Genomic DNA, 26,541 nt, shown 5'->3' on the forward strand with positions numbered 1-26,541 from the left:
TGCCAGTACAAGATATATAGGGAGAGGTTAGCCTAAGGCAGACAAACCGGCAAGGAAACAGAACTGACACCTTTGGCGACAGTCCTTATTGTATGACTCTGTGCTGCTGGTTTGTCTCCTTCCCATGATGAATTCATTTCCTGTCACTGATGGGCAACACTTGTTAATATCTGCTAATTCCCAATGTTCTTATCACCTACCTGATGTAATGGGGCATGCCAGCGCTGAAGTGGCATCAGGAGACAGGATTCTCTTCTCTACTCCCCCTCACTCTTTCTGAATCAATATTTTTTAAATTTACATACTATTTGGCCTTTTTAATGCAGTATAACGAATTGAAAAATTATTATTTCTATTGTTTTGTTTTGTTTTTTAAATGAAGCAGCAAAAGTGCAAGTGGGTGGGGTAATAAGCTTATGAAGAGGTACAAGTTCAGGACCACAGATCACCAAATCAGTGCAGTTGTGTGAATGGAGAGATGTGTGATAAGGAAGGTGCTCATCTCTAGCTGCTATCAGGACTCAAATAGCTTCTATGAAATAGTGGCTTCATGCTATAAAGTTCTAAGTCTCAGACTGAAACCTTAGCCCCTTAACCTAAGATACTTGCAGTGAGACTGTACTCATCACTTCAAAAATATCAGAAATAGCTTTCGGCAACTTGTTTGACTGAAGATGGTCAATGCAGATAGCTGTGTCTTTAAGAAAATTTCTCAAGCAATACAGTGGTCTTGTGTTAAAATTCTTGAGACAAAGTGCCATCTCCTCTAGTTACCTTTTCGTACCCTTTCTGTCAAGCTGACCTTTACATTCATGTCCCCTTGATTACATCAGACCTTTCTTTCTCCCTCTCTTTTTCTCTATGACATCAAAATCCACAGTGTAAAGGTGGGGAAACACAAAAATACAGAATGTGCTATGTTTTGTCAATATAAAGAAGAGATAAGACATAAAACATTGCTTGTCTCGTCTATTCTTTATTACAAAATGTTTAAACATCCGTCTCAGCATTATTAATAGCATCTTCACAAGCTCTTTATGTCCCCCACTCTTGATCAAGCATGGATCTGTATAAACCATGCCATCTTCTGGTGCTTCCTGGCAGCGGGGAAAAATACAAGTGTTAGACAGAACTGAAACTGTTGCTGTTCTCTCGACATGCATAGTTTGTTATTTCTGTGAATGCAGCTCACTACTCCAGGTGGATGTGGAGAAAGCCACAGGCTTTTTCAACACCATGACTGCAATTACAATGCGCAGGAGGTAGCCAGAAACAAGGAAATCTCAACAGACTACACTGAAAACCTACATCTATCTTCAAAAGTATGGACAAGCTTTATAGAAATATCCCTGCTCCTGGGCAGTAAGGGAACCTAGTTGAAACGTGGAAAAAAAATTCTCAGTCACAAGATAATGTCAAAATCAGTCTCTACTTCCCAATCTTACACAGAGACTATTGCAACAGTGGGATTCTGTTAAACCAAAAATAACTGTTCAGAGTTGTCTGAGACATGGCATTGAGGCCGTGGTGATGCATACAGCTGTTTCTCTGCAGCTTTTGCTGAAATCCCTATTTTTCAGATTCCCATTCCTTCCTTTAAGGACAAGTTTGCATCATGGGAAAATGTGAAAACTTAATCACTATAATTAAATGACTCTAAAGTAAAAAATGCTAATAACATGGTAGTGGCAGTGACAGTGGTACTACTACTACTAGTAATTGTAGAAATACTACTAGTAGTACTCATAATAAGTTTGTCACAGCAAACTTGTGAAAATATTTTAGGCTGAGACATGTACCCAGTCGAAATTCAAAATGTAGGCTTTAAAACTGTAGCTGGATCTTCACTGCCATATAATGCAGTTTCAGAATGTAAATGAATTACATTAAACTGGCTTATATAGCAGCATAGATTCATATAATCCAGATCAATGCAGTTAATCTGCATTCTGAAACAGCATTCTATGGCAGTGTAGATCCAGCCCGAGAATGTCAATCCACATCTCCACAATCCAGAGAGGCTCAAAGGTGTTCAAATGATGTTATGGAGGGCAGAATGTGTCTCTTTACCTTTTATGACTCCATTTCTCTCTTTAAAAATGGCTAACTTTAGTTAGAACTGAAAATTAAATATTTATTTAACGTATTTCTACCTGCCATCATTACTAGTGACAGGTATGTTTCACTTATTAAATGCTTTTCCCAGTAAACCCAGCAGTATATATGGTATGCCCAAGGTTGGGCTTTAGTTGCAAAGGAAGGCAATGCAGATCTATCATCTATCTTATTTTTCCACTGCCATAGTAAATCTTTCCTTTGCCCTTTCAGGGGTGAAACCATGTAATCTTGCTTTAATAACTGAATTTATTTCTCACAACACATGAATAATTATCTTACAGCATACAGTTTTGAAGTACCTCCATAGGAGATGGAGTCCAGCAATTTGCTCTTGGTATGGCTACTAAACAAAGCACATTTTAAAGGAAAAAACATGAAACAGAAAGAGCCAAAGTTAATGTGACATCACAGATTATACATAACATGTCCATCTACTACAGCCTAGTAGCTATCATCCCTGCTAAAATTATGTGACCATAAAATAACCAAACAATAGGCTGCCTTCCAGTTCAGTTCACTGTGTATTTCCAAGTTGGCTGGTATTTTCAGAATTTGTTTGGAGATACATTTTTGTTCCATTGCAAAAAGTCTCCACAATTTAACAGTGGTACAAATCTCTGGCCCTATATCCAAAACTCTGCAAAAGCAACTGTAGGACCATGGGACAATTAATGCACGACTAATTTTTTACTGTAAAAATAGTATTCCATGTTGCTTCTCAACAGGCATATAACTAATTTGCTTTGCTTTGCTTGGAGCACTCAATATGTGCTCCCCATTGCTTAGAATTAAAAGACATCTGTCATGTTTCTAAAAATTATAATCTGGCCTGCTTTGAAAGCTGCCCAGAAATGGTAAAGTTTTCCTTTCTGCTTGGAAACACAAGAGCCTCTTCCTGTCACGGGAAAAACAATAGCCAGCCCTGTCCCACAATTTAATTTTACTACAGAAGAAAATAGGGAAAAGACCTGTCAGGGTACTCTGCAAGTATAAGCAATAGTTGCAGAAGTGTGGCCATGGGTATAGCCAATCATTTTGTAAGGAAATACATACAGTAGAGTCTCACTTATCCAACATAAATGGGCCAGCAGAATGTTGGATAAGCAAAAAAGTTGGATAATAAGGAAAGATTAAGGAAAAATCTATTAAACATCAAAATACATTATGATTTTACAAATTAAACACCAAAACATCATGTTTTACAACAAATCGACAGAAAAAGCAGTTCAATACATGGCAACATTATGTAGGAATTGCTGTATTTACAAATTTAGCACCAAAATTTCACAATGTATTGAAAAATTGACTACAAAAACACTGACTACTAAGAGGCAATCTGCATTGGATAATACAGAACATTGGATAAGTGAAGGTTGGATAAGTGAGACTCTACTGTACCAGCAACTTTCTCTCTCACACACTTCTGACTAACAAAACTAACAAAATTAATTTAAGCAGGGAGAAATGTATGGTCTAACAAAACTCAGGCCATAAAAATGAAATGCACTGATACAGGATGGGTGACAGCTGGATAAAAACAGTACATGTCAAAGGATCTGGGTATTTTTGTAGATCACAAGCTGAACAGAAGGGATGCAGAAGCTAAAAAAGCCAGTGCAGTTCTTGGCTGCATCAATAGGAACATGATGTAAAGATTGAGGGAAATCATAGTCCACACTATATTTTGCTTTGGTCAGACTTCACCTTGAATTCTGTATCCAGTTCTTAGTATCACAATTCAAGAAGGACAAACTAGAATGTGTCCAGAGAGGAGCAACCAAAATGATCAAAGATTTGCAAACCAAGTCCTAGGGAGCTGAATATGTTTAACTTGGGGCCCATCCAGATAGCCCCGTTAATGCGAGACTTCCCACAACAAAAAGGACGGCATCGTCAGAAAACACAAATTAATTCGCCACAAACCAGGAAAACCCTGGTGAATTAATTTGTCAGTGGCCTTCCAGGAAGGTGTGGTATAAACCCACTACTTCTTCTCCCTGGACCACAGTCCAGGCAGCAGTCCTGTGGTTTTCCGGGCTAAATTAGCCTGGAAAACCACGACAAAACCTACCCCGTCCCCAAAAGCCCTCCAACCCCCTTTAAAAAGTAAAAAAATCTTACTGGGCCTCCATTGCAGTGTTCCTGCAGCTCTCCTGGCGCATAGCAATGATGCACCAGGAAAGTGGGGGGGGGGGGGAGAGGAGGAAAATGTCTCCTTCCCCCTCCCCTTGCTCTCATTTCTATGCACCAGGAGAGCTGCAGGACCACTGTAATGGAGGCCCAGTAAGTTTTTTTTTTTACTTTTTAAAAGGGTTTGGGGGACTTTTGGGGAGGGCTTACAGTGTCCGGGTGTTCTCTCAGAAAGTTCCGGGATAACATCTGGACACCCACCCCAGAAAGCACAGGCTTTGTGGGGTGTGTATGGACAGATACCCAGGAACATTCACATTTTTTAAACACAAATGGTCCCGGAATAAATCTGGAAGTGCCCTTAGAGAAGAGAAGGCGGAAAGGGGACATGATAGCCATGCTTGAATATTTGAAAGGATGGCACATTGAGGAGGAGGCAAACTTGTTTTCTGCTCCTCTGGAGACTAGGACACACAGCAAAGGATTCAAATTGCATAAAAGAAGATTCTATCTAAACATTAGGAAATATATCCTAATGGTAAGAGCTGTTTGGCAGTGGAATATGCTGCCTCAGAGTGTAGTGGAGTCTACTTCTCTGGAGGTTTTTAAGCAGAAGTTGGATCAGCATCTGTTGGGAGTGCTTTGATTATGCATTCCTGCACAGCTGAGGCTAGACTGGATGGTCCTTGTGGCCTCTTTGAACTCTATGATTTGATGACTTAGTAGAAATGGAGAGCTATATGGCCACTGCACAACAAGTAAGATCAGGCCTGTGGCACCCCTTGCCCAGGATCTAGGATAATTACATAAACACATGCGATCTAGGATGAACAGTATAACCACAACATATACCCACCCTCCCTTAAGTCTTGTGAGCCTCTCTAAATTCTCCAGTGGTATTCTATAGTATGTTTCCAATCCAGGGATAGTCAAAGTATAATTGTTTTGGACTTTAAGCTCCCAGAATCCCTGATCATTGGTTCAGGCAGCTTTTGTGGGTTTATGTCCAAAACATGTGGAGAACTAGCATTTGGGAATCTTTGCTTTCAGATTTACTAGGAATCTTTCTCCTCCTCCTCTTCTTCTTCCTCCTCCAAAATGAACCAGCAGAACTATTACTTATATAACAACTATTGGAAAGCTGGATAAAGCTCTTCAGTTTGGTTAACTTTTTAAAGAAATACATTTTATTAATTTTTTAAAAACAAACACTTCATAAACCATGAACCTTACCCAGCAGATCTTTCAGAAAGAAGATAAAGGAAACACCTCTGAAACATAGTTGGTTTACTAAAGACTTTACTTCTTGATAATAGAAAAGCCACTAAATGACATTTTGATTAAGGAAGTCAATTATGTCGAAGTGTCACAGCCAATAATAAAAAATTAAAAGTAAAATGTATTTTTGCTACAGCCAAGCTACTCATCTGAACTTCTTTAAAACTTCACTTCAAGTAATTTTTTTTTATCTCTGTTGTGGTTGGAGTTGACTTTTCATTTAAAAATAAAGACAGTGAATCCTGGAGCAAAGACTATCAATCTCTGCTTTGATACAGCGTGACAACTCACTGTGAACCTCCATAGGGTTTAATTTTTTAAAATGAGAAAGATGGCTACTTGGAATTCACCCTTCTTGTTCTAGTAAGGAAAGCAGCAATTTCAGTTATGTACCAGCTGGCAAAGCACCAAGATGGAGGTTATTAATGGGTGAAGAGGACCAGGGTTTTGAGGGTGCCTGAAGCTCATTTCAGCTCTGATTGGTAAGTCATTTCCCTTGGGAGTGCAACCCAAGAAGTGCAGGGCAACATACATACCTCTGAGCAGACATAGGGTTTTGCTCTCTATTAGGCATTAGTGGTGCCTCATGCTTGCAGTGTGTGCTATTTGCTTTTAAATGACCTGTTGACTTATGGCAACCCGCTGAATTTCATAGGATTTTCTTAGGAAAGGAATACTCAGATGTGATTTTACCAGTTCCTTCCTTTGAAATGCCATCTATACATTTCTAGTATTTGTCAGCAATGCACGGTGACCCATAAAATCATTTCAGTCACTCTAGAACAAAAAGTCAATGTTGAGAGAAATATAAATTGCACATGTTTAAGAGTGGTCTAAAATGACCAAGGGCGATCCTACAGAAAAAGAGATTCCTCCTAAACATTGGGAAGAAACTTCCTGACAGTGGAATATGCTGCCTTGGGGTGTGGTGGAGTCTCCTGCTTTGAAGGTTTTGAAATACAGACAGACTGGTCATCTGTTGGGGAGGGGCTTTGATTATGTTCATGACAGAGGATTAGATAGCCCTTGTGCTTTTCTCCAACCCCAGGATTCTATGAGTGATATTAGTCAGTTGCAGTAAGACAAACACCTTTTAATTGCCATAACCTTTTCTGGACTGCAAACCATTTACAGTAGAGTCTCACTTATCCAACATAAACGGGCCGGCAGAATGTTGGATAAGCGAATATGTTGGATAATAAGGAGGGATTAAGGACAAGCCTATTAAACATCAAATTAGGTTATGATTTTACAAATTAAGCACCAAAATATCATGTTATAAAACAAATTTGACAGAAAAAGTAGTTCAATACGCAGTAATGTTATGTTGTAATTACTTTATTTACAAATTTAGCACCAAAATATCACGATGTATTGAAAACATTGACTACAAAAATGCGTTGGATAATCCAGAACGTTGGATAAGCGAGTGTTGGATGAGACTCTACTGTACTAATTCATGTTTTCTAGGGGAAATCCATAAGATCAAAGCTAGACTAAGCTTGAGTGAGCTCTGGCTATAATTAACCCTTGAAGCTCTAACTTCATAAACAGAGTAAAGAGAACGCAGACAGTAATGTTTGTGTTTTAAGTAAAAATATATGATGTAGTGAAGGCTTTTGAAAGTAGAGAAGAAGCATCAAATGTCATTGGAGGGCATCTGGATACACAGATGAGCAAGAGAGAAATGGCAAAGGCACATAAGAAAGCTGGTTTGAGCTGCTTTGAGTCTCTTTTGTAGAGAGATAAAGTGGGGTATAAATAAACAACAGCAGCATCATTTTGCTGCCAGCAGCAAAGGGGGAAATGGCATCCCCTTCCTATCTGTGGACAGAAATCTTATTTCAGTATTGATAATGGTGTTATATCCTGGATTGCATTTGAAGTAGCAATCTAGTTTTGTTGAATCAGGAGTCAAGTAAGATTGCATGCACAGTTCAGCCCTTCAACAGAGGAAGAAGGCCAGGAATATAGAAAACAGAAGCTCTAGTGAATACACACATCCCCCAGTGTCTGCAGTCTGAAACAACCTCACACTGGCTAATGATAGGGCCAAGCCTGAAGGCCGGACACCTTTGGATATCTTGAGTGCAAGCTGATAAAAATAGAAGATACAAAAGAAAATTTCAGTATAGGGATTCAGCAACACCTTGTTAAACTTGGCATATGCAATACTGCTGGTCTGAAAAGCAGTCTAACCACATAGGAGGGAAAAGTCCCCTGAAATGTGAGTAAATTATTTTGCCATTATTGCAACATTCAGAAACCATTAATTTCCATTTGTCAAAATTATTGGTACCAAACAACTGCTAGTTTGTTGCACTTTATGTCAAAATTGACACCTAATATTAAGGAACACTAATCATATAGAATTGAGGATATGCCGCACAATTAGTAATAAGTAACAAATACATTTGAATCAATACAAAAAGCCAATCATTGCAACTTGCTCTTAGAAACGCAACAACAATATTCATAAATATTTGTATTGTGCAGGTTGAAACTACACAAAACTGAATGATTTAAAAAGATACACCACTATCTACTTGATCACTAGTCCAAGAGAGGGGAAATGTGGTACCTGATTTTATATTCCATAATGTCTTTGTAATCTGTGTATGATCTGTAGAATATGATACATTCAACAAGAAAAATCTTTCCAACAATATTAAACTTCAAATAAAATAATATGTTAGTAACATTAAACTTCAATATTAAAGTTAAAATAAAACAAAAATACAATCAAATTTGAAAATAGTTAAAACACATTTGTAAAAAGTAATATCAGAACCAGTGTGTGCCTTCAAGTTGTTTCTAAAAACAGAGTACAGTGTCTGAGAATCAAATGAATAAACAAGCATCAGATCTCTCAAAGGAGTTATGAATTACTCAAGAGACTGGGGCTTGAGTATTATATGCTGCCTATTTCTGTGAATGGGAGCCAGCATGGTGTAGTGGTTGGACATTGGACAATTACTCTGGTTTGAATCCCCACCTAGCCACGGAAATACGCTGGGTGATATTGGGCAAGTTACATTCTCTCTGTTTCAAAACAAATCTTGCAAAAAAAAAAAAAACCAGGACAGGCTCATCATTAAGTCAGAAACTGGCTTAAGGCACACAAAAAAATAACTCTTGTGAATGCCTACTCAGAAGTCCTTGTCTCAGTCGCTCTGAGTACATGTGCACAAGAATAGAGTAGCTGTAGACAAGCCCTATTATTTGCAAAACCTCTTTTTTCTTCTGTTTGATCTTTCCTGTTTAATATTTAATCTATCTATATCTATGTCTATCTATCTTTATATATCTATATCTATTCTATTCTATATTATATATTATTCTATATATTCTATTCTATATTCTACTATTCTATATCCATAATAAAAGTGAAAACTTGTATGTATGTGGCACGGGTGTCTGCTCACACATACAGCCTCCAGCCTCCACAAACAGGCTATAGTTCCCAGTGCTGAGGAGCCACCAAGTCACTCACACCCAGGACACTGCTAGTTACAGCCAGCACCATGAACAGCGCCAACCCATGTCAATGTCCTCCCCAAACACTACGGCCCATCACCCAAGGAATGCTTTCATTTGGGGACAATTTCATCCTAGATTTTGCATTTTCCTCCACCACAGGCAGGCATCCCAGGGTTCTCCATTGGTGTGGAATTTGCATGACCCCACCTACTGCCCTTCCCTTTCAAGTCTGTCTGCATAACAAACACAGCAGAACTGAGCAGCAATTCTGTCTGCATAACAAACACAGCAGAACTGAGCAACTGCACTTACTGGACGAGTTTGGGGGGACTGACTCCACATAGTGGAAGTTGTAGTTCACCCTGAATCAAGTCAGAGCACTGTGACTCCTACTGGGGAATTTAGAGGAGTTGTAGTTCACCTACACCCAGAACACTATGAACCCAAACAATGATGGGTCTGGACCAAACTTGCAATGCATACCTGATATGCCCAGATTTGAATACTGGTGGGTTTTGAGGGGAATTGGCCTGGACATTTGGGAGTGGTAGATACTGGGATTTATAGTTCACCTGTAATGAATGAGCACTCCGAACCCCTCCGATGATGGACCAGGACCAAACTTGGCACACAGAGCCCCCACAACCAAAAGAGCATATTGGACAATTTTGCGGGAAAGGGAGTTATAGTTCACCTGCATCCAGAGAAACAGTGACCCCCACCGCAGTGGTCTGTTCACCTGCAATCAAACCCCACCAATGATGGACCAGGACCAAACTTGGCACACAGAGTCCCCATAACCAATAGAACATATTGTACAAGTTTGGGGAAAAGGGAGTTATAGTTCACCTGCATCCAGACAAACACTGACCCCCACCGACAATGGAGTTTTGTGGAAAAGGGATTTGATCTGGGGAGTTGTAGTTCACCTGTACCCAAAGACCACTGAACCCAGCCAACGATGGACCTGGACCACACTTGGCACACAGACCCAACATAGCCTACTGTGGATACTGACAGATGTTTCGGGACACAAGGATAATGGGACTTGCAGTACTTTCACTTACTTCCTCAGACCACTGCAACTGCTACAAATGACTGATCAAGACAAAATTTGACACAGACCCACTCTATACCCTGGCGTGGTTTGGAGGATGATAGACCATGGAAAATGGAACTTGCAATACCTTCACTCACTTCCTGAGAGCACTCACTTCTCTATTTTTTCATTACCTCTTTTTTCCTATTTTCCTATACTACAGTTTATTTCCCCACTTTCGCTGTATAAACTTTTGAAACTTTAATAAAAATAATATTTAAAAAACCATCCAAAAACAAACAATGCCTTTTTCAAATAACTCAGGCATCACCACGTACCCAAGCTAATATATTGGGGGGGGGGAGCTTTGGCTGGCATAGGGAAGTGTCAACACCCCTGTGGTGTTTATTTTGCTGTCTGTCTCCCTGTTCAGAATATTTCACCTCATTTTCTGTCCCTGTAAGAATTGGATTTTGAAAAATTTGACTTTTTGTGGAAATAAGGATTGGTGCTAAAGCTTCAGTTGAGATACCATTTCCACATGACAACACTTTCAAGAGTGAAACTTCCCTTCCTAGGGGTAGATTTCTCACTTGCTGTTGTCTCACCCCTGTTCTTAACTATAAGTTGTTTATAAGTTGGATGTTTGTAACTCAGAGATTGCCTGTAGATACCAATGGCCACTGAATGCAGGCTCCTGTATTTTTTAAAAAATAGTTAATAGATCCTAAGCAAGAAATGGGACGGCTGTGAGGACAGGTCCGAGTCTTTTGAGGTATTTTTAAAACCTGGTTGAAATCTTGAAAATCAGGTTTACTTTAGGTTGAAATGGGTTACCCTGAAATATCATTTGGATGCATCAGGCTAATCTGTTTCCTAAAATGAATTTTAGGCCTGTGTAGGTGGGGCCTAACATATGGCACATGAAATATTGGCATACTCACGGTGTGACATGCCATGTTTAAATTTACATTTCTGCTAAAAAAGTTTTTGTTTCAATTCATATTTAAAATATTTCTTTGACTTTTTCGCTGGTTGCTTAAGAGTTCCATTTGCGTGGTTATGGATAACTGACAGTTTACCATATATAGAAATATATAGGAACACTGATTAAATTAGCCAGAAAGTCACAATGGTACTTCAATTGACTGAGAGCTCTGAGTTTAGTCTGGAGCAGGCCTGCACAACTTGACAGCAGTAAGGAGCCATAATTAAGATATGCAACAGGGTTCAGGGACATGTTGGTTTTTGTTTGCTTTTAGTAGGTGCCTTACCAAGGAAAGATGGAACACTGCATTCACTACTCCTGCTATACACTCGGTCATGCCCCTTCCACACCGCTGAATAAAATCCCACATTTTCTGCTTTGAACTGGAGTATATGGCAGTGTGGACTCAGATAACGCAGTTCAAAGCAGATATTGTGAAATTTTCTGCCTTGATATTCTGGGTTATATGGCTGTGTGGAAGGGCCCTCAATCCTCTTCTGCCTGCCTTTTTAAACTAAAGGCAAGGGTGAAGAAATTATCCAATGCCCTGGATAGTTTCTTTGAAGTTGGGACCAAAACTCAGAATAGATGCACTACCTCAGACTTGAGGCCTATCATCTGCCACTGGCTGTAAAACAGTTAACGTGTCTGTAAAGCACTCGCCATGGGAAATGCCCTCCTAGAAAAGCTCACCCGTGCAGACATTAGTCTTTTTTTGCAGCAGCTGGATAAATATTCATTCTCTCAGGGATGTTAAAAACTGGTTTAAGTACTTATGCATCCTTGCACTGTTATCCTGCCACTAGTTTTATCTTGGTTTTATTGTTTTTAGTTGCTACTGTTGCTTTTTACCATATTATTATTGCACTGTTTCATTTTTCTATTTAATAGACTGTTCACTCCCCAGGGACTCTGGCTGGGGAATTTTTAAAAATGTAATACAAAGACAATTTCTGCAAGAAGTGTCTTGATTCACTAACGTTCTTGTCTGTGGTACACCTTTAAATCTGTCAAGAGTCAGACGCCAATTAGCGAACAAAAATAGAGTTTATTCAGCAGATAAGCCAAAAAGTAATGTTAACACAGAAAAAACCTTGAAACACTTCACTATCAGTGCTTCAAGAGCAGTTCAAACAAAAATGTAATTCAGCAACACAAGCAGGTAAGAACAAAGCTAAACAAACTTAGTGCAAACTGCACTTTCTGAGTCCAAGCCCTGCTAGCCGGCTCTGTAGTTTTCAAAGGAACAGTTCCCAAAAGAAAACACCAAATTGGTCAGGAAACAAACAAACAAACTAAGAATGCAGTAGACTGCTTCCACAATGTGGATAAAGCCGAAGGCTCCAAAAGGATGGTGAAAAGACGTCGTCCGGGATTCCAAGGTCAGGTCAGGAGATAACAGCGGTGTCCAAAGAGCAAGCCAGGAGTCAAAAGCCGATAGTAGTCATCAATCACAGGGCGAAGGCAGTAGCAAGGTCAAATTCCGATCCAAGGTCTGAAGAGGGTGCAGTCATCCAAAACAGGTCCATGATAAGACACAGCGAGAGCCAAGCTAGGTGATAACAGCAGATTCAAATCATAGTCCAAGTCCAGTCTTCATGGAAACACAGAGATCCCAATGGCGCCTCAGCAACACCTTGCCACACGCAAAGTGCAGTGGCCAAACATTCCCATTTTATTCCCCTTCCTCCTGGGTGACCAAACACTCACACCCAAACACCAGGTGTCCCAAATCTACTCAGAGTCTGAGCTCCACACAGCTAGAGCTCGTGGATCTGGAGTACCTAGCAATTTGTCAGAGTCCCAATCATCCTGCCCACACTTAGCCCCATGAACACTTAAAGAACCATCCTCCCTTCTCCAAGCATCCCAATTGGGATCAGCTCCTGCAGAAACCCCAGGTTCAGAAGTATCCATAGACCCCAAATCCCCAGACATCTCCGGTGGCTGTGCCCATTCAGTGCCCGCTTCCCCAGCCACCACCTGTCCCTCAGCATCCATCTCCCCATCTGAATCTTCCTCAGAAGATCCCCCATATAGCTCTCTAAGTCGCTTCCTGCGCAACTCCTCCAGTGAACCCTCATCACTAGGGTTTTTTCTTCCTCTTCGAATTCCATCCCCATCAACCATAATCCCCGAAGGCGCAGTCACAACAAAATCTATCCTGCAAGTGGTGGACTGTACCACTTCCGCTTCCCAGAGCAACTCTGTGAGTGCCCAACTGGCTCAGGTAACTGCTTTTGTCTAGCCAGACTGAATTTCATGACAGTTTTGCTTTTCAGTAACCCAAGCTGTCACTACTAATCCTGGCATTTGGGCAAGATCTCGATACATTCCACTGCTTAAATTATTTTTGCAATCCAATTGTAAGTTAATAAAACAGTGGAATGAATTGTAGAAAAGCAGAATAAGTGAATTGCATGGCAACTTAATTGCTTTGAGTTTCAAAGGGCATCTCAGTACTGATGTTGAAATATCGAAGCTTCCCAGGGCTAAAATATATGCATATTTTTTGTTATCCTGGATCAAATAAACAGATTATCTTCCATGCACAGACTCTATGATGTAGAGCACAAAACAAAAGCGACTTGACCATTTAGGGCATTGTCTTAATGTAAAGCTCTATGGTTAAATCAGAGTCCCCAATATGTACAAACATTCTCATGGAGTCTGAAAACTACTCATCTGTAAACAAATGCTAAGAGCATGAGTAAAAGACCTGAAACACACTCAATAATTTTATGCCTTTTCTTATAATTAATGCTGTATCTCATGCACACAGTAAAAACTGCGGTAGATGTTTAGTTTTCTAACCTATGGGGAATTACTTTCATTATTTTGTTTCAGCCTCCTCCGTGAAATGTCTCTTCTTTTCATTTGGGAACAAAAACCGCTCTTGGAAGACAAGGTTTCACCAACGTTAGTCATGCTGAGTAACATTTTGCTATTTGATTAGTCCCGCAGAAATCACTAAGTTGGCTGTTTGATTTGAGGCTAAAGCTAGGCCTCTGATCCATAAATGGATCCAAATCAACTGTTCCAAAAGTGCTGAAGACTGTCAGTTTTATAAATGCACACATCCACACACAAAAGAGAAGCTACAACTGAAAGATCACATTTTATATCATGGAGCACTTGCAAAAGGAGAAAGGGATTATAAATGTCCCAGATGTTGTATTCAAATCAGATTTAAAAAAAACCCATGAGGAGTTGGTAATAAATAATCAAGGAGCCCAGAAACTGATGTGCCCCATGAATACAAGTGGATGCTGGAAAGGCAGGTTGGGGGAGGGTATTGAGAGGGATACCAACTGAATGCAAGCAAATGTGTTCATTGTAAAGCTTCCTCTTCAGCCTTGCCTCTGCTCCTAACGCGGCAAAAAAGCTCCGCGTCTTTAAGATAGTAAATGCAGTTTTCATCAACTAACAAGGCCGTGCACATACAAATGAACCAATCAGAGATTTCGAGTGAGCTATCAGTGTTAGGAAGCTAGTCTGCATATTCCAGTTGAGTCACCATAGAGCAGAAAGAGGGGGGGGGGAGGGAGAGAAAATAAATTACTGTGTGCAACTCCATCTGCAAACTGCTTCTCCCGCACTGGTATGTAATAAAATGTGTTGCTAAGATACAAGCTACTAAAGAAGTTCATTAAAGGATACTTTAAACAAAGCTGCCAGACTCTTTTCCCTTTAAAGACTGCTTATTTTGTTCTGTCCCTTATGATTATAATTAGATCATCTATATGAGGATTGTACTCCATTCAAGCCTACTCAGCAAAGAATGTTAATAAACCCATGTAAATAAGGCATTGGAGATTGTGTGTGTGTGTGTGTGTGTGTGTGTGTAAAGGAAAGGACACACACACATGACAGAGAAAGCTAGGAGATGGAGTGGGACAAAGGGATTGGCAAGTGGCAGGTAAAAACATTTGTCTTCCATTATTTTAAAAAGAACTTAAAAATAATTCTGCAAATTAGTCTTCTTCACAGTTTTAATGCTTCTTAAGGTTTAATAAACTTAACTTTAACAGTATCTTGGATGTGGTAAATCGGAATTTAATGGGCAAGCTTAGAGTCTGGGTAGCATCAGTGTCCTGGTTTATCCAATTAGCCCCTTCTGCTGGTAGAGGGGGGCCCTTTGGAAATGAGGGGTACCTAGGGGCTGAGCAGGGAAGAACGAAGAACACAATTCTAAACTTACTAAAGTTTGAAACAATATCACATCAGAAGCAGTGGAATGAGGGTCTGTATATATTTGCTCAATGTTCAGAATGTCTTCATCCGTGGTCAGTTAATCCTAATTGATCCTATTGTCTGCTTGACAACATTCACTTTTAATCAAAGAAGAGTTATTAGAGATGCTTCTGGTGAAGGTAATACAGCGTTTAGAGATTCTGAACTGTTTAATCGAGGGGGATTTTTCTCCAGAAAAATGCTTGGAAGTAGATGAGCAGGGAGGGGGAGAAGATCTGCCATGGCTGAAGATGGAGTTTTTGTCCATTTTAATGATTAACAAAACCAGAATATAGAGCTAATTATATAACACACTTCTTATAAAGTGTAAGAGGAATCATTTTACATCATTATCAGTCACAGAATTCAACATTTAATAAAGAGGAGTTTGGATTCCTCAGAGGAACTATTATTTTACATAGAACTTTGTATGCCTTGAAGAAGCACCACATCTCATAGTAAGAACCATCATCTGCCATGCTAAAACCATCTTCTCTTGTACTGCAATTACTAATAAATTACAGACAACACACACTGTCTACACACATACATTACTCGTGATTCCAGGGTTATGTGTATGAGCAGACCTGTAGCGAGGGGGGTTTTTTAGGGGTTCAACCCCCCTCCCCGAAATTTTTGAAGTTATAAAAGAAATCTCGTTTATTCATGAATTTTAACTGGTTAACCAAATCCCCATGCTAAGTCTATGAGATGCAAAACATTAAGAGTCCCTCCAGGCACTATCTCAAGCAGATATTGACAGGTTTGTAGTGGGGAGGGGTATGTGCTAGGGGTTCAACCTCCCCCGAAATTTTCAAAATCCCTCCCGAATTTTTTTTCTGGCTACGGCCCTGTGTATGAGCATATTCCTTTTCTGTCTAAATAATATCAAGAGAATTGTTTATAACAGAGACTGACTGAATGAATGAAAGAGACAGATAGAAAATTGTAGCATTTCTAAATCAGTTCTGCATTCCTTCTCATCCTTTTTTAATGAATAAAAGCTTAAATTCACCAATAAATCTTTGCACAACCTCTGTTCATTCAAGAGCTACAGAAATGAGAAGTTACTGGAAATGCAGAGTAAATCACCACAACACATCAAAGATGTCAATGTTCTTATGCTGAGCTTGTTCCTGATATATAATGCAACTCCTTTAAAAAAGAAAACTTTTAGTGGCCTTCTTTTAAGAGTCCGTTATCAATAGATGTATTGAATGTCAAAGCAAATTCTGTCCCACACTCAGATCACACAAGATCAGCTAAAATCACAAAAAGTGTTGTATATTTAGCACCCACTGCTAATCTTAGTCAATTTGGAAAGCAAATGCTAGTGCATGGATTCAAATATTCCCTTTCCATTCCAATTATATGCTCCTGTTGATTAGATGTAAGTAATCAGACAAATTTTAAACTGAAAACTGGCAGCTATATTTAACATCCTCCAAGTACATCTCGGCTCCTGTAGAAAAAAACCGTAATACACAATTTCTCAAATACTCATATCATCACAGTGGATAATTCCTGCACAGGCACAATGCTTCCACTAGAGAGTTGTTTGCTTGTTCTTACAGTAACTCATCTTACTCATAGCTTCATCTTAGTTTTATTTTCTGTCAAGAAAATCCCATTTTCTTTTCAGTCCTAACCTTGAGTTGCAAGTTTAACTCTTCCGCGGGTTAAAGCCTGTTATTTCATATAGGGTTTCCTTTGTTATGAGCCATAAGGGGCTGCATGCACTGTGCAAAAGCATAGCATATATTAGATTTCAATAGATGCTTACTACTGGCAGATGGAGGTTGTAGCTAGAACTCAGCCACATCAGCAATTTCATACGACACTCTGGAAATTGCTACTACAATAAGTAGCTGATTCGGAAGGAAGAAAGGCAGGCAGGCAGATTTGAAGATGGCCTAAGTAGAAGAAGATTGTTATATAACATATCAATTTCTGATTATAGTTTTATGCTACTTTGAGTATGTGTGTGTGTGTGTATAAAAACACGTTAGATGTACATGGGAATGATATCCAGAGCATTTTAACAAAGGTGAGGTATGCCATTTACATACTAAGAAACAACTGCATCCCCACAGATTAAAATAACTAGTACAATTTAAAACACAGAGACACACTACTTTGTACTTCAGTCAAATCATTTCTTCCTATTTAAAAATTGCAACATGTTTTGCATATTTCCTTGGCCGTCCAAGCCAAAATCCATGGATATTTACTTAAGAGCAATTCTTGCTAAATTCTTGAGACTTATTCCCAGGTAATATACATAGGTTTTCAGCCTCACTTTATGATGCTTAGACAGAGCATTCTCATTTGACATTTATTTACTCGGAATCTTTTACATATTTCGGCTCACTTAAAAATTGTGCACGCATGCTAGTCAAGGCGTGGGAGTTTCAAGGTCTACCAGCTCCAAAGGGAAATTGCTTTTAAAAACACTTAACACCCCCATTCTTGTACAATGTAGAATTAATGCAGTTTGACACCATTTTAACTGCCATGGCTCAATACTATGGGGTCATGGGAGTTATAGTTTTTTAAGGTTTTTAACTTCCTATGTGAAAGAATGCTGCTGCCTCACCAATCTACAAATCCCCAGATTCCATAGCATTAAACCATGACAGTTAAAGTGTTGCCAAACTGCAATAATTTTACAGCGCAGATCACCCTAGGTTTCTTTTTACTTGTTAACAACCATTACCAAAATGTGTATATAGTGAGTGTCACGGTAGGTATGTCATACCAGAAAATCATTCAAAGCCTGCCTTCCATTATCATTATTACGGACAAGAAAGACATGGCAACATAAATCTATAACAGTATTTGAGGTTTTAGTCAAACATTTTAAAGCGCATAATCTCCACAAGTGAGCAGAGCAGAGCTGTCTTCACCTCATGATTATTGTTTCCCCTCATATATATTATTGTTGCCCCTTATATAACCATCTTTAATAGCGGTAATAGAAACTCTGCACATACTTTTGAACCTTAAGAAATTAAGAAATCACATTGCACACATAATGAGCCTCCATAAATACAGAAAACTATCCACAGACTTTGAGGGACACTACTTTTCTAGACAACAACTCCCTGAATCCCCAATGCCAGTGCAGCCACTATTCCATCTTCTGCTCCATATAGTCAATCATCTACACAAAGAAGGCAATAAAACTGATGTGGAGAAGGCGGGTCCTCACACTCACTCTGCTTCCCTGGGCATAGAGGGTTGTCAAATTAACATTTCTGTCATGAAAGATGGGGCAAAATGAAGCTGTCTTTCAATGTAGAACACTATTGCATTCAGCCTATTTCTATTAAATAAAATGCAAGAGTCGGGTTCTTGTTTTATAAAACCAAAGAAAACAACAAAGTAAATCTGACAAGTGTGAAGCCTACACAGCAGCAGATTAGACCATACATATACCATCATACCAGTCCTGAAATAAGAACCAAATATAGTGTTCTCTGGGACTGTGTTCTGACGACAAACCTTCAAAATGAAGGTACATGAATACCACAATTACTGTTCATGAATGCCACAATTGCTCTTATAGATTTGGTTTAAACAGATTGATTTAGCAAGTGTTCTGTGCAAAGAATTTATCATGAAATTTAAATTTGCTCTGTAGTAAAGCAGAGAGGCAGTGGTGGCCTAGAAATGTAGAAAAATCATTATTATAAAATTACAAGTGATTAAAGATTAGTGACTCTACAATGCAGCACACACAACAAAAGTTTCTTCAGTGCCTGTACTATCAAAGCATCAGATATCTGAGAATCAATTTCTGCTCACTGCAGATAAGGCATCCTCACAACACATAACAGGTAGCAAATATCTTTAAGCATTGAACCAGTAATATTCTAAGCGGCATTGTTGCAAGAACTCCTTTTCCTGAATAGACAAAGGCATTGCAAGAAAAAAAATCACTAAATCACAAGGAGAATCATCATAGGCAGCTCCTCTAATGAGGCATCATGGGATTACGGGAGTTATTATAAGAGTCATCTTATTCAAGAAATTCAAAGTTAATTGAAATCAATTGTACTGTTCTGACAGCAGGTGTTTTAAGTGGCAAAAAATCAAAGTGAACTCTTTAAAACAGTTACAACAAATGTTACATTCACTTTTTCAACCTCTGGCATTTCTAAGTGAAGTATTACAATTGCACATGGGTTTTTTCTCTCCCAGTATTTAGGAGTCTATAGAGCACAAAGTGATCAAAATATCATTCACTGCAATTGCTGGCCTGCAGACTGACTACTGCAAGGGTTCATAGAAGGGCAAATTTTATCTTCAGTTGAATTCTAAGTTTAATGATCTGCATTCCATTTTAACATAGATTTTACACAACCTGTTTCTCCCAATGGGATCCCAAACTTCTGACACAACCACATATATTAAAAAGAATGTGGTATGAATGCAAACATTCATGCCAAGAGTCCTTTCTAAAGAATAAAGCAACTAAAAAGAAGATTGCAAAAGACAGCATTGTAGGAAAATAGCTGGTCAGTAATTTGATAAATTGTTGTCACCATCATTATCCCCTTCCACTTTTTTCCAGCCCTAGGATTCATAGTGACTTATGAAAATTTTAAAAATTAACATAAGCTACAGTTAAGCTATTAGTAATATCAAAGTAATTTTAAAACAAGTATGCTAAAAAGTACAAAACAGGAACAGTACAGTACATTCAGAAAGTCTTTTGATTTTTCTGGTTAATGGCAATGGGATATTCAAGTATGGTCTACAAGAAGACTACAGATATGAGCCTCCAGTGGGATATCAATAAATCAGCACTTCCATTAACATGTTTGCTGAATTTGAACGTCTCTTTATGGTCTAAATTCAACATATTTATATATGTATTTGTTGGCACATTTAGGTAGCACAGAACACATGAAATAGCATGCCCATGGCAGAAAGCAAGGTTTTGGCCAAGAATTTCCTGTATCACAGTTAAGTCACTATTCTACATTGCTTTTAATGATATAGGACCTGATCAAAAGAAGCTGGAATGCCACAGTGGATTTTTTTTAGCCATTAAAATCTTGGCAATGAAGTCTCATGACCTTTATAGATACTCAAATTCTACTAATTTCCCTTTTCACATTTATAAACAATGCAACCAATTCAAGGCATTGTCAAATACCCCCTTGGAAGGAAAGTACTATTTGATATAACTTGCCTACATACTGTCAAGGTTTAGGAAGAACATCTCAGTCTGAAGAAGTTCTGTGCATTCAGAGAGATCATAAACGTTAAAATGACAGTCCACACATTAATTTGAAGCATGCAACCCAAATGACAAAATCATCAATAACACAATCTTGGAAGAGTCTGTCAGAGACTAACAAGGATTTCTAAGTATATAATAACTATAGCTAAGAAATAAAGCAATGTAGAAGTGAATGGTATATAAGGAAGACATATTTTATTGCCTGTACCTGGACAAGCTTCCTTGAATCTAGTGTTCATCAACAGTGAAAACAAAGTAAACTTTCCACATGATTGCTATTGATTTTTTTAAGATCTGATTTATCAACCAATACCAATCTCAAAGTAGAGTGTAATTGACAATTATTAAGTAAGTAGTCAGCAAAAAGTATTCAGAAATGCCAAAAAAGTACAAGCCAAAAGGAAAAAATGCAGTAGAGCAAATCACACATTTTGATACGGAACAAGCCTACTTTTCGAGAAAGGCCTTTTATTTACATATACATACTTGTTTCTTGACAGCATAGATAAAAATGTTACAGCTACTGTGTAGGCGATGTAGATTCAAGATGTAAAACTAGTGGGCCAACTAATGGAGTCTTCACACATCATATCCTATTAAAAAGGAAGTAAACCCATTCTCAAAAGACGTTATAATTCATCAGCACTCTAGAAGTAGAATATGAAGGTATATCAGTATTTTCATGAACTCTCTGACTTTGCCTTTTGGCTCAAAATGAAGTACTGATTCTGTGATCAATTCTTGAAAATATATTGTAAAAAGCAGAGGATCTCTTAAATTCAATAGTGCACACACCAACCAGATGTTTTTATAAATCTATCTTTCAAATGGACATTATTCCCTTGGCTTGTTGACCCCCAACAGTGACTAACTTAAACAGAGCAGGGGGTCCAGTTTTCTTCCCTGGCACTGTCCAAGTCTGCAAGACCTACCCAAAAAATCCAAAACCAAAATTTTATACACACACACACACACACACACACTAAACAATGTTCTTATTTAAATGGGAACATTGAGTCACTATCCCTGGAGGCCTAAAAACAGGCAGGTCACTCTTTTTAACATGGAAATAAAATACTGTCCTGGGGAATTGGAAAAACAGCACTCAAACAGCACTCTGGCTATCCCTAATTAATTTTTAAAATTGCTAGGTGCCCTACTGATATCAATGGGAACCAAATGCAATGAATTAACATTGTAATTCTATAAGTATCTACTCAGAATTAAATCATATGAAGGCTGATGTATAATGCAAAAGAAGAATCAGTGATCTTCATGACTACTAGTGACAATGACATGGACTAATTTAGTTACATGTTCCTATTACCAAAAATAAGTTTGGAAGATGAAATTCAGATATGGGCAGTATGCTTTCCCAGTTAGGCAGAACTGAAGGGGCTTCAGAGTGAGCCTGAGATGTGGCATCAGGTGGAAACACTTGGTCTTTAGGGTGCTGGAGAATGTTTTAGGACAAATTAGCCACATACCAAAGAGAATCAGCTCTACTGAAAAACAATATCAAATGCAGTAAAGGGGCAATGACAGCAGTGGGGATTATTTGAAACTATCCTTAAGAGAAGTGGGTGAAAATGGTTCTGACCATTCAGATGGAAATAGTAGTAGTAGGCAAAAAAGTGAACAACAAAACTTGAAAGAGGGCCAAACAGATGCAGGAATGCAGTGTACATGACAAGTACATGCAATAATCCATTATTATTATTATTATTATTATTATTATTATTATTATTATTATTATTATTATTACAATATTCTGGGGTGATATTATTCTATATGCCAAAAGATGGCATGATCAAAAGAGGCAGGTTTTACACCAGAATCATTAGTTGGCAGGATGCATCCACCATGTCATCGTGCCCCATCCACCTGGCCAAAAAGCTCAGGGTAGTCTTGAAATGTAGAAGGAAACATGGACAGTGGTAAAAAGGAATTGAAAGTTGACACTAAAGGGGTCAAATCTCTCTGTAACACTTGAGAGTCATTGAAAACAATAATAGAAATGAAGTCAGAATGTATACAGTACTGCACATCAGGAAATACAACAAAATAACAGAATAAACAGCATGGAAGACCTGACCAATGCAAAGAAAACAAAACGGACATAAGAATTGGCAACACTTACGTTAGGGCACAATAGGGGATGCAAAATGAAAGTTTTGAAGTGCAAATCACAGCATAAACAGAAAATAACATAAAGATCAATACCAGAAAAAGGAAAGTATCTAAAGAAGTACAGTAGAGTCTCACTTATCCGACAAAAATGAGCTGGCAGAACGTTGGCTAAGCGAAAATGTTGGATAATAAGGCAGGATTAAGTAAAAGCCTATTAAATGTCAAATTATGTCATGATTTTACAAATTAAGTACCAAAACATGGTGTTTTACAAGTCTGCCACTTGTTTGGGAGTGTGGCTACATTTGTGTTGTTGTTAGGCCTGTTGACCTGCTGCACGTTGCTGCCTAGAGAAACAGCTGTGGATCTGGGTGGGAAGCAGACTGCGCTGGATAATACAGAAAGTTGGATGAGCAAAAGTTGGATAAGTGATACTCTACTGTAGGTGACATGTAATACAAGAAGCAAATCAAACAACATGTTACAAGAAGCTGAAGAGATGATAGAAAAATTGAATAAATTCTTCAAGCCCATCTTCACTGAGAAAGATGTAGAGCTTTTGCAGTGCATAAGTTTGACATATGGGAGCAAAACCTGATTAGAAGAAGTGGAATTAGAGGCACAACTGACAAATTTAAAAAGTGCTGACAAATCACCCAGTGGCCATATGTTATCCACTTGAAAGGTCTTGAGTTGGAAATACATACCTTTTCTCATGCACTTAAAAAGAGTTTTCAGGAGGGTTAACAATCACAGAGATAGAGTCAACTCAAAAGCTATTCTGAAGTTGGATTTTTAATAGGCAATCAATACATTCCTGCATGGGAAAAGGTTGCGATGCGTGGGGAGTTTTATTTTAGATTAAAGGTAAGTAAGAAAGTAGAGGTTGAGATATAAAATCCTGCCTTGTATGGCAGTAGTGGCTAAAAGTTTTTTTTCTCCACCTCATTTTTCTAGAGCTCTGGGCCATCCTATTAAGCTGAACAGCAAGACAGTCAAGACAGAGAGAAATAAACCACTTTTTTCCACAAGGCACCTTTTTCACGAGGATATCAGAGGTGTATTTAGCACATTCATGAAGGATAAGGTGGTTTTTGATTACTGTTACTTATGATGGCTGTTTGCTGCATCCAGGATTAGAGCTTCCCTGGGATGTCTGTCACAACAAGAGTGGCATCTTGTGCTTATGTGCTGTTTATGGACTGTCTATTGGCATCAGATTTGCCACTATGCAAAACAGGATGCTGACCTAGAAAGGTTTGCTCTGGTATTACAAAGTTATTTGCTAAATACAACTATCTGAATCTGGACTCAGTTCAAGTGATGTTAAGCATGACTAACGCTCTTCTGGGCTTATTTACTCTTTCAACTTAAAAATATGTGTACAAGAGTTAAACAAGTGTTTTTGGACTGTGCAGCTCACAAGAGCACTCTCACTAAACGATTCCTACTAAAATTGTAAGACTTTGGAAAAGTAAAGGAATTGCCAAAATATATCACCCAGTTACAGGCTGGCATTAATGATTTCCAAAGAGGTGGAGTGCTACTAAAGTGAAAATTATTTTAAAGATGTGGTTGAAAACATTGTCATGTAGGCTAGCCAAAGTTAGCATTAATAATCTACCTTAGAATCATAGATTTGGAAGAGACCTCATGGACCATTCAGTCCAACCCCCTGCCAAGAAGCAGGAAAATCTCATTCAAAGCACCCCTGGCAGATGGCTATCCAGCCTCCATTTAAAAGCCTTCAAAGAAGAAGCCTCCGCCACACTCCGGGGCAAAGAGTTCCACTGCTGAACAGCTCTCACAGCTAGGAAGTTCTTCCTAAAGCTCTCCTTTCCTGTAATTTGAAGCCGTTGTTCTGTGTCCTAGTCTCCAGGGCAGCAGAAAACAAGCTTGCTCCCTCCTCCCTATGATTTCCCCTCACATATTTACACATTACTATCATGTCTCCTCTCGGCCTTTTCTTCTGCAGGTTAAAGATGCCAGCTCTTTAAGCTGCTCCTCATAGGGCTTGTTCTCCAGATCCTTGATCATTTGAGTTGCTCTCCTCTGGGCACATTTCAACTTGTCAACACCTCCCTTAAGTTGAGGTGCCTAGAACTGGACACATTATTCCAGGTGTGGTCTGACCAAGGCAGAATAGAGATGTAGCAACCATAGCATGACTTCCCTGGATCTAGGCACTATACTATTTATGCAGGCTGAAATTCCATTGGCCTTTTTAGCTGCTGCATGACACTGTTGGCTCACATTTAACTTGTCCACAAGGACTCCAAGAGAAGTTTCTCCTCATGAGTTACAATAAACCTAAATAAAGCTCCTGCAAACATTTCACTGCTGCTGGAATCGATGTTCTAAATGCATTCCTTCCACTCCACTGGTTCTGCCACGAGACAATGAGGATGGTAATAGTACAAAAAATCTAACTTCAGAGATTATGTTTGCTATATCCAGGCTGAGGCCTGAAAACCTGCTTCAGTTGTGGGTGTGATTTCCTCTCCAGCCCCCAGTGTGAAATCTAGGGAGACACTGCATCAGCATCCAGCCTTTGCCCATTGTATAAGCTCTTGTTGCATAAAACAGGCAGAAGAGAAGAGCACACTTTCCCCCTGTACAAGTAGCAGCCGAGTCCAAGGTCTGGTTGTTTGTCACATTCTCTTCGAGGGGGTCTTTATTTTCTTGTGAATAGCATCAACACCATTGTTTACTATGAGTTCAGAAAGTATGGCCTGCGGTGGGAAGTGCCTTTCTGATTCCCGCACCTGCATTCTTCTCGTAATCTAAATTCCAGCCTTGCGCATAATAACTTCCCACTGACTATCATTATAAAAAACGAAACAGCCTTGAAAGTGCTGATATTGTATGGAAAAGTGTCATTAAACATGTCCCTCAATGCCCACTTTGATTCAGTGAAATACTTTCCCAGCGAAAGCGAGAAACAACATTCAAAAGCAGATCAGCAGGGCAGGCTGGGTGAGGCTGTCACTTTGTTTTAAATAAACCTTCTATTTGGGGGAGTTGCAGAATCACTGTTTTGAACCTCAGAACCCACCAGCACTCTTCAGCTATTGTGGAATGCTTCCGTGAGTATCCCCCCCCCTTTCCCACACACACACACCCCTTTTTGGCTGCTCAAAGAAAATGTATAGATGTGAGATGTGATTCTTATCCGGCGATTAAAATATCTTTGTGCCCTGCTGAGTCGGGTATTCTGTCCTCTCTCTCTCTCTGTCTCTCCGCTCCAAAAAAAATGGCATCAAAGCAATCAAAATGGTAATGTTCAGCATGAATGGATGGGGGGGGGGAAGGGAGGGCCCCTCCCCCCATAACGTCAAACTCTGCAGACTTTTCTTTCTCCATGTTGGGAAAGGCAGAGATACCCCCTCTCTTTCAGCACAAAATGGAAGCTTCCACTACCAAAGGGGGGGGGCAAATTCTGGGCTGCCATCAAATCGGGATGGGGAAGAGAGGAGGGAAGGAAAGAAGGATGGAAGGAAAGGAAGATGGAAGGAAAGAAGGATGGAAGGAAAGAAGGATGGAAGGAAAGAAGGAGTCAGGGAGGGAAGGGTGGCTGGGCCCAAAGGCTCCTGCACACGCCAAATGCGCAGGCTTTACTTTACAACTTTAACCCCAACTACATTCACAAGGATAGGGGTAACAGAGGGCGAGGAAAGGGATCATTATCCCCCCCCCCCCCCCCCGCTTTCCTCTAAAACTCTCTCTGGCTGGAAGCTCCAAGGCGCTGTTCCAAGTTTGGGTGCTGAAAGGGCTGCTGCGACCGAGAAAAACGAAGGGGAGGGAAATGAGCACGATCTCTCCTCCAAGGGGGCTTTTGGGGAGCTGCATAAGCAAAAACTAAATGGTGGGGGGAGAGGAAAGGGAGGTACTGAG

General features: G+C 39.3%; 1 protein-coding gene across 3 annotated transcripts in view; it reads right to left on the bottom strand.

Moving 5' to 3' along the window:
• phf21b (PHD finger protein 21B) overlaps positions 1–26,541 on the bottom strand; it is a 225,715-nt gene that overhangs the window by 192,083 nt on the left and 7,091 nt on the right. The gene's annotated exons all lie outside the window — the stretch shown is intronic.

This window comes from Anolis carolinensis, chromosome 5 (genome assembly GCF_035594765.1).
Source record: "Anolis carolinensis isolate JA03-04 chromosome 5, rAnoCar3.1.pri, whole genome shotgun sequence".
Lineage (NCBI taxonomy): Eukaryota > Metazoa > Chordata > Lepidosauria > Squamata > Dactyloidae > Anolis > Anolis carolinensis.